The sequence below is a fragment of the Bidens hawaiensis genome, unplaced genomic scaffold (assembly GCF_021521415.1).
Source record: "Bidens hawaiensis isolate Kalapana, Puna unplaced genomic scaffold, B.hawaiensis_p1.1 tig00052990_1, whole genome shotgun sequence".
Classification (NCBI taxonomy): Eukaryota; Viridiplantae; Streptophyta; class Magnoliopsida; order Asterales; family Asteraceae; genus Bidens; species Bidens hawaiensis.
Window position 1 is genome coordinate 47,071 of NW_027499528.1, and position 9,994 is coordinate 57,064.

The 9,994-nt window shown below is 34.8% G+C and overlaps 1 pseudogene across 1 annotated transcript; it reads right to left on the reverse strand.

Annotated features, from left to right (window-relative positions):
- Positions 1-1,164: 1,164 nt before the first annotated feature.
- LOC143599848 (DEAD-box ATP-dependent RNA helicase 20-like) lies at positions 1,165-8,014 on the reverse strand (annotated as a pseudogene). The gene is made up of 10 exons (XR_013147366.1): positions 7,941-8,014; positions 7,276-7,520; positions 6,217-6,396; positions 5,456-5,617; positions 5,163-5,317; positions 3,638-3,730; positions 3,254-3,339; positions 2,930-3,156; positions 2,629-2,859; positions 1,165-1,477 (listed from the first exon to the last, which is right to left on the reverse strand). The product of XR_013147366.1 is annotated as a DEAD-box ATP-dependent RNA helicase 20-like (transcript).
- Positions 8,015-9,994: the final 1,980 nt, after the last annotated feature.

The window sequence follows — 9,994 nt, forward strand, 5'->3', positions numbered from 1 at the left end:
CAAAGAACCCTAATGTAATCAATCGGTTGCATATATAAATACAAACCCTACCTTTCGTCTGCATGAAAGCGTGAAGTTAGACTTTGTGTAATGTGTAATATATATAGTATATTGTATATGTACTGATCCCTTTTAATGACATTTCTTTTTTTGAAACACAATGGGCCTAGTGGCATGTCTCTTCATAGCCCAGGTGTGTCCATAGTTAGTTAGAATTTTAAAAAAAGGTTCGAGAACATAACACAAGAAATCGATACCCTAAAATCTAAATCAAGTTAGAACTTTACGGGGGAAATTTATTTATTATATTTATTATATTTTACTTTAGACCCTTCGTATAAATAAGTGAAACTTATGTTCAAAGTTAAATTAATTAAAGTTTTAGTTTACCTCTCCTTAATCTACCGGCTTAGTTTCTTTATGTATGTTCTTTTTTTCCAAGAGGGTTTACGGTAAATCGGGTCGTGTTGTTACATATTATAACCGTAAAGGCTCATGTTGAAAATATATGTGTGCGGTGTTGTCCATAAAATGTTTTACACCATCCTCCGATCAAATTAGATTCATGACGTGTTTCAGCATATTTAATATTAGTGATACTAGCTCATGTTAAAAAAACAATAGAGTATTTATAGAGAAACAATGCTATTTTGGTTTTGAATATAACTATTCATATGATTAAATGTGAAGTGGAATGAATTAAATTTTAAAAGTACAAACTGAAACTAAAATTATAAAAAAAAAGGAGTCCTGGATCTTTCACTCGCTTTAGGCCACCAAAATTGTCTCACTCGGATTGATAATCCATGTGCTGATGATTAAGACTATTGTTTATAAATGAAACCGTGATGATTGATAATATACATTTATAGATTTCAATATATGGGAAAAAAGGAACTTTGGTTGGGTAACATAATTTTTCAGATGTTATAGATTTAAAACTAACTTGGTTTATAAAATATAAGTTCAAAATACATTCTTAAGATTTTTACTGTGGATTCAGATCACACGAATTAATGACCAAAGTCCGATATCATAGTCAGAGCATCACCGATGGGTATTTTTTGAACCACCTGTCGCAAGACAAAACACCGTCAGACGAATAGTGATGGGGTTCGTGCACGTTCTTGCAGTCCACCACTCCACCTATCGAAGATGATCTTACGATAAAAAGAACAACTTCAAGTCAACAAGAAGAAACAACTTGAAATCTTGATTACAAAGTTCGTCCATTAGCTAATGTTCAATATGTATTAAAAAGTAAAGTGATTCAATGACTCTAATTTCAAGTCTGAAAAGAAGTGCAAGATCAAGCTAAGCTGACTCAAACGACTAGCAGAGTTCAAACAACAATAAAAAAAATACCATAGGACCCTCCTACTCGCACCTCACAACGTGTGGATTGTTCTTGTTCGTCAGTTCCATGATCGACCACCACTGCTGTAACCCCGACCACGATCACGAAAACCGCCATGTCCTACTCAACACAAATAAAAAGATAAAACTAAGTTTCAGTGAAAAAACAAAGTAGCTTTGAAGCATCAACAACATTAATTACTACATATACAACATTGGCACCGTCACAGCTTAAGGTAGCGGGTCAAAATGAGTAATACTTATTGTGGTCATAACAGGTAATGCCGATTTGGCACTTTTTTAAAATTTTTAGTCCCGAAATTATTGTCCAAAAAAATTGATTTAGAATCCACACAATAAATGCAGATTTTAGTTAAAAAGAATCCCAATTTCATAACGATATGGGTAACTAAGAGTAACACGAGAAAAATAGCAAATTATAAATATCCTTTATTTTAAGTGGCGAATTACTTTGGGACAATTTAAGTAGTAATAGAGCCAATAAAGAGTAAAAATTAATGTGTCCTACTCCTATCATTACAAAAGCCATTTTTATTCAATCATAATCCAACTTAAAATTACAACCTGTTTGACCCGTTTCCTATCTATGTAATTTTCTATTTTTCTTGATTCAACCCATTTCCTTTTTAGCTAAATTGATCCATATTGCAACCTCTAATATTTCAATCCTTGAGCTCTAAATAAATATATAATTCTTCATGACGACTAGACTACTGAAATCCTCTAAATTTACACTACAAATTTGTAACAAGCACAAGTGCACAACATCAGATATGTACCTTTGTATACACTCACTCCATCCCATGAAAGTTCTACAATTAGATTGCAATTTTACAAAAATACCCCTAACACTAATTGTTTCTTTGAGCTCCAAGCAAATTGTTGTATTAAAATGTCACATTCAGATCATGATTAAAATCCCGTAGAATGCCCTAGACATGTGAAAACCATCTTTTAATGACTCAAATATCAAAAACAGTACAATAACTAAAATAGAAAAAAGTGAAAGCACATTGGTATTTACGCAAAGTCGTAAATAACCCTTAAAATAATGAAAAGCTTTAGGAGGTTTTATGTGTGTTGTAAATAGACTCTAAATGATTTTCAACCTTTTACCAATTTTAGCTAATTTCTATTTATCTAACCTATGTGAGACGTAAGAAGAAAGCATAACCCAAATTAACCGTTTAATCTATACCCTGATAGGCATAAAACACTATACAAATTAACAGAAATATCCGGTCAACCAACCTGGAGGAGGAGGTGCCCCACGGCCCATTGCCGCTAGATCAGGGTTGACTTTTTGACCTGCTTCTTGAAGGATGGCAATAAGCTCTTTAGCAAACCTTGCATTCGCTGCTGTAAAAAAAGTGTACGCGGTCCCTTTTGCCCCTGCTCTTCCAGTTCGACCAATCCTATGAACATAATCTTCAAGCGAACCCGGGAAATCATAATTTATTACATATTTCACATCCTTCACATCTGCAATTAATTTGTAAACATATCAACAATAAAATAATTTAATTATAATAACCAATAACATGTGACATACCTAAACCACGGGCTGCAACATCTGTGGCGGTCATTATTGGGCTTTTACCAGATTTGAACTCGGATAAAACCCAATCTCTTTCTGCTTGACTTTTATCTCCATGAATAGACAAAGCAGGCCACCCATCCATTCTGAGCTGGCGGGTGATTTGGTCACAACCCTTTTTGGTATCCATAAATATTAAAATACGGCTACCATCCATGATATCATCCAACAGCTTCACCAATCTGAAAACCACGCGTAATAATTACTTACAACCATGTGTATCTATAAAGTTGACTTACTAAGAATCTTGGTCGATGCCAAAAGGAACGTTCCACTTACTTGTTATACTTCTGACTTTCGGTCACAATATCCACATGCTGGCGAATTGAATGGTTAGCTTTCAACTCAGAAGAACCAATTACCACCTGCATATATATTTCAAACACAAATATGTAAACACCATAGGATGTTGTAAAAATACTTAAAATGTATTACATATGACTGCAAAAATATATCACCATTAAAAATTTCCATTTAATATAAACCATAATAGGATACTGTAAGAATTTGAATAAGTGACACCTTTAACCATTTTTAAATCATGTGACGTGCTTCATGTTTAGCTATGTCCAGTTATCAATTGAATACAACCCAATTTGATATTTCCATTATAACTAGGTTGAAACTGCGACATCTAGTAATTAGCATTCAAAAGAATCTTACTTTGTAAGGGTTATATAGTAACTACCTTGCAAGTTGCTCAACTTCCTTTGGCCATGTGGCACTCCAATACAAAGTTTGACGATCTGGCCGAATCTGCACAGAGGTGATGTGTCAAAATGTTACACACAATTATAAAACATCTCAGATACTAATTAACAAGATAACTTCACATGAGTGTTATTGACATGAGTATAACCAATATCCTACCATTTTAGTTTCAAGTTTAGACATGTTTTGACATCTATTCCCAATAGGATCATTCTTGGACCATGAAATTTAATAGATTAACATGCAACTTCGAGTAAAACTGATAAGAATCATATTCTAGTTTTAGTCCTAATTGTCATTTGTCTATTTTGGGAGGGGGTTAAGTGTAATTATATTTCTATAAATAGGTATCAATAGCCAATAGGGAGAGGAGAGTATGTTTTATGTTTAAGATGGCATTGCCATGGCTCCTGCGTATGCGGTGAGAGAGGGCTAGGCCCGGGAACCTATTGTAATCTTTCTTTACGTTTTCGTAATACAATCCTTCGATCTCTTGTTTTCCTTATTCTATTCTCTAAACTCAATTAACCACAATCATAACATATCAAACCCTATCAAAAACAGAAGTTCTTTACTAAAATATTCAGGAAAGACTACAGGTAACTAAGCTCTTTTAGATGTTAAAGAACATCATGAAACTGTATTTATATTATAGGTTTAACATTAGCCTTGTAAACAACCCAAGCAAACTCGAACGAGTGTGTTCGTGTTCGTTTGTTTAACTTTAATGTTTAACCGAGCAAACGATTCAACGAGTGTGTTCGTGTTCAACTTGCTAAGAAAATAAGTTTGTTCGTGTTCAATTATGTTTGTGTTTGTGTTTGTGTTGTTAAGAAAATGAGTGTGTTCATGTTCGATTATGCATGTGTTTGTGTGGTTAAGAAAATGAGTGTGCGCGTGTTTGTTTGTTAAGAAAATGAGTGTGTTCATTCGATTATGTTCGTTTGTGAATTGCATAAATGAACGGTTCATGAATGTGAATGAACAGTTGAACACATAGTTGAACATAAATGAATGAGCATAACCGAACGAACACCAATTAAAAGAACACATAAACATCAATATGTTGGGCCTAAAAAGTTAACAAAATAGACTACGTTGTAAGATGTGATATTTTGATTTCATAAAATTAAACAAAACTGTAACGGGGCTAAATATTTTAAATGAATATATAAGTGAATGAAAGTGAAAGAACTTAAACTATAAATGACCGCAAAGGAACGAGCATAAATGAACAAATGCAAACGAACGTTCATGAACATAAGTGAACGAACAAGACGTGTTCATGTTCGTTCGACGTTCGGCTAACTAAAAAACAAATAAATTCCTTCGTGTTCTCTCGTGTAATAAACGAACTTCCTGTCGAACGATTCATCGAATGTATAGCTCGTTTACAGGCCTATTTGACATAGAAGGTTTCTTTTCATATATAAGTTACACTTTTCACAATACTTTCATAAACATTAATATACCAAACCTGTGAAATAATTTTCTTCATTTGAGGTTCAAAACCCATGTCTAGCATCCTATCAGCCTCATCCAACACAAGATAAGTAACCCTCCGTAAGTTTGTATGCAAAGACTCCATCATGTCAATTAACCTTCCAGGTGTAGCAATAACAATTTCAACACCTACCAAAACAATTATAATAAATTGATGGTAAAACATTTTTTTTATGTAATAAAGATAACTATGCTGGAAAGTGTTTTATGAGCATAAGCATTAGGATATACCCGATCAATAGTCATCTTGTGCTTATCACCACCTACCTTTCTGTAAATCACGAACTTGTGGGCCCTTTGGAACCCCGCCATATATGCAAGTACTTTTAATCTTTGAAGATGATCCAAATTTAGTTGCTTCTTGTTGTATTTGAACAGCAAGTTCACGAGTTGGTGCTAAAACTAACACGATTGGTCCATCTCCAGGAGCTGCAAAAAGTCAAAAACAAACAATTAGGTTTGCTTCGAACTGAACAAACACGAACAGAGCATGTTCGTGTTCGTTCGTTTGACTTTAAGTAAACAACAATTGAAAACGAACAATTAAAAAAACGTGGTTTTCTTATCCGTGGTTCATTAAGAAAATGAGTGTGTTCATGTTCGTTTATGTCCGTCCGTTAGCAATATAACGAAGTTCACTAACGTAAACGAAAGAAAATAACTGAGCTAAAACCAATTACAAGTAAATGTGAAGAACGACGTGCTAGGCCTAAAAAGTTATTAAAACTAGACTGCTTTGTAATGAGCCAAAAAAATTTTAATGAATATATTAACGAACTTAAATGAACGAGCATAAACACATGTTCACGAACATACATGAACGAAAGAGACATGTGCTAATGTTCATTTGTTTAACTAAATGAACAAAAAAATTAGTCATGTCTATTCATTTAACATAAGTTCCTGCCGAACGGTTCACTGGGCGTTCGGTTCGTTTAGAGGCCTAAAAACAATATAACAATCATGTAATACCAATAAAGAGGATGACAAGAAAAACATAATTATAAGGAAATAAAAAGAATGCATACATAAGATTGGTTGAGCATTAACATGCACGATAGCAGGCAATAAATAAGCGAGTGTCTTTCCTGATCCTGTTTCAGCAATTCCAATGAGATCCCGGCCCTTTAAAGCCATTGGCCATCCTTGAGATTGAATTGCAGTAGGCTCTGTGAAGCCTGCTTTCTCGATTTCTTGCATAACATAATCTGTAAAACACAACAATTTAATAAAAACAGATATTGATCAATAAGTAACAAAGTTGGGAATAAAAAATGTTAGAAGCTAGGCCTGTAAACGAACCAAACCCGTGTTCGTTCGTTTAACTTTAACCGAACAAATGATCAAGCACGGACAATTAAACGAACTGGGTTTGTTGTTTATTTCCGTTTGCTTATAGTATAAACGAACGTAAACAAAAATAACTGAACATAGATTAACGAACATAACTGATAGAACACCGATTGAAAGCAAGCATGCACATCAATATGTTGGCCTAAAAAAATAATAAAACTAGATTAAACTGTAATGGGCCTTAAAAATTTAAATGAACTTACACAAACAACCATAAATTAACGTAAGAAAATAGCATAAACAGATTTAAATAAATGAGCGTAAACGAATGTTCACAAACATAAATGAACAAATGAGACATGTGTTCATGTTCATTCTTTTAACTAAATGAACAAAAAAACTTGTTCATGTTCTTTCGTTTATTAAATAAATGAACTTCCCAAATCGTTCGGTTCATTTACAGGCCTACCTACTAGAAGTATTTGTCATGAACAACCTATTTTCAATTTCAAAGTATAACATGCATTTTAAACATAATTGTTAAATCATTACTATTATATAATTCAATTCTTTTTTCACCCCTGCATATGCATATTCTATTGCATAGAAAAAAATGATGAAAAATTTAGCTTTTTGTCTGAGATAAAAAGGAAATGAAAACAAGTGAGAGAAAAAATACAACTCAATGTGATTAAGAAAAAAATTAGACAATTGCTCCTACACCATGGGTCAATATCGCTGCACAAATCTTATTACTTATGTACAAAAGTAAAAAAGAAGTTGCATGTTTTTACCTGGAAATCTGGCATCACTGAAAGTTGTAACAGGTTTTGGAACATCGCGACCTTCAACAGTAATTTCTTTTCGTTTCCTGTATTCTTCCACCTCACTCTCAGACATTTTTGCAACATTTGGTGATTCCACATAAAAATTCTTCTCAAAAGGAGTCAATCCATCCAAATCCACCTTCTTTTGAGGCTCAGTGCTTTCACTATCCCTCTTGCTAGATGAAGTATTATACCCACCGAACCCCGAATCACTAAACAAAACACACAAATGCAAAGTTATTATTACAGTTAAGGGTGTAAATACTAAACATCGAGGCGCTAACAAGGTACCTGGGCATGCTAGAAGCTCGAGCGAGCCCAAGCTTCAATTATCGAGCTTGAGCCAGCTTGCGAGCCTATTATTTCTAAAACTTTTGGTTAATATATATACAAAATTATAATTAAAAAATATATACAAAAATAATTATAAATATATAAAAACCAAATAATAGATGGTAAACGAGCCGAGCTCGAGCTTGAAAAGCTACTCACGAGCCAAGCTCAAGCTTGAGAAATAGAGGTCGAAACGAGCCGACTGTGTAAGTAAAATCGTTTGCACCCCTAGTTGTCAGTTGACATTTAAAAAGTGGAGTAACTGATTCAATGATAAGCAAAGGTGAAATAGGGTTTACCTTTTCCGGTCACGGTATGAGCCTGGATCGCCGGAACGGCTGTCGTAACGACTCATGATGTCGTATGTCGGAAACAAAGATATGGTATCAGTCTGCCTGCGCTGAGTTACGGGAATGTGTATCTGCGCTGTGCTTCTTGGTTAATAGCTTCGGTTAACTCGGTTAGTTGTCGGTATCCGGTTCGATTCGGTTAATAAGCAAACCAAATTTGGGCAAAATGTTTTTCCTTAGAAATGCATCAAGTGGGCTTAGTGTAAATACAGGAAAAATGAGTTATAAAACCTATAATCTCTCTGTATAGAGGGGGGGGGAGTTGGAATATATGGTCGGTTTGGATCAAGTCAACGCGGGCCGACCCCATTATGACCCGGTAAGAGTTACACCGAGAATAACGAACACCAAGCCTACTTAAGCTGTTAACTGGGCTAGACACGATTGGACATGGCTAATGGTGGTTATAGGCTTTTGGTTTGATTTGGGCTAAAGGCCCATTAAGTTTAAAATGTTTAAACCCTAAGTCTTTTATATATATATAAAATAATAATATTATAATATTGAGGAGCTTATCACCCGCACAAAACCCTAACCACCATATTACCAAGCCACTGTCGACGCTGCCATCTCCGGCAGCCGCCACCAGTTCCGGCGCCACCACCCAAGCCACCGCACCACTATTGGAAATCGCACCACTGCAGGAAAACACCTACAACTCCGTTTTCTGCGTTACTGCCCCTTTTCCGGTGAACCCGTTTTTCCGGTGACCCAGATTCCGGCGACCTGCTGCTACTGTTAGCTACTGCCGCTGCTCTCTGCCTTCCTCCGCTGTCCGCTGCCGCTGTTAGCCGCCGCCTCTGCTAAGTTGCCGGAGTAGTTGGGATCTTTATTGTGTCAATTACTAGCACCGTTCGTTATCTCTCGGTGTCTCACCCGATTTTTATAAACGAGGTATAAAACTACAAACTTTTATCTATGGTTGTTAGTTCATTGAATCGTACTCGTATTAGTTGTAACCGGATCCGAGTTCGGGTTTCGGGTTCGTATTATTATTCCGCTACGTTTATATGGTTCGTTTTATATATTAATATGATTAATATTTACATATACGGGTCTAATATATTAAAACGGATTTTTATTGTTTAACCGTTTTTGTTTCGAACCACCGTTGAAACCCAACAGTGGTATCAGAGCCGCGGTTACAACGTACGAGTCGATCCTGGTTCGTTTAAACCGGATCTACATCACAAACTTTAAATCGTTTAAAGTTTCTTGATCTAGATTTTTTTTGGGTGATTTTAGATTTGGTCAAAGTTTTGTTTATTTCATTTGACCAAGTCAAAACGACCCGAAATTTATTTATTTTGAATATGTAAATCCGGCCCCGACCTATGTTTGTTTGGTTTTTGAGCTTGTTATTTGGCCATATGGATGGTTCAAAATTGTAAACGGTTATTATATTTATTTTTCAGTTTTCTTTTGGCCATTTGGATGGTTCAAATTTGTAATAGGGCAAATTATTGTTAGTTTATAAATTTGTAATAAAGAAGACGCGAAGATAACCGACAACGAGCTCAAGAATTTCTTGGAGTTAGTGGGAGTTCGGACAAGATGACGGGATGCATGAAGAAGTCTATCCTTGTGGTTGTTTTGTGTTGTGAACCCTTTGACCCGATCGGTCTCCCTAATTGGCTCTAGCGAGACCGATCACCAATTTTGGGCATTATAGATTTGCATATTTTATTTGCTATTGTGGTTGCTTGGATTGTTTATTATAGGATTATAATATCACCGACCTAATACCAAATAAATTTAAAATAAACAATTTTTCAATTGACCAATTATGTTTTGCAAATTAAAAGCGTTTTGATTTCCAAAACTAATAACATAATAGATTTTTCTATTAACTTAAAATTGGTTAGCCATATCGCGACAAACTTAGTTTTTAATAGGTTATTTAAAACTAAGTGTCCTGAGAGATATGAAAGGGTTCATCGATTTGTCCCGATAATAAATACATTAAAATTTGACTTTTACTCTATTTGGTAATTAAAAAATTA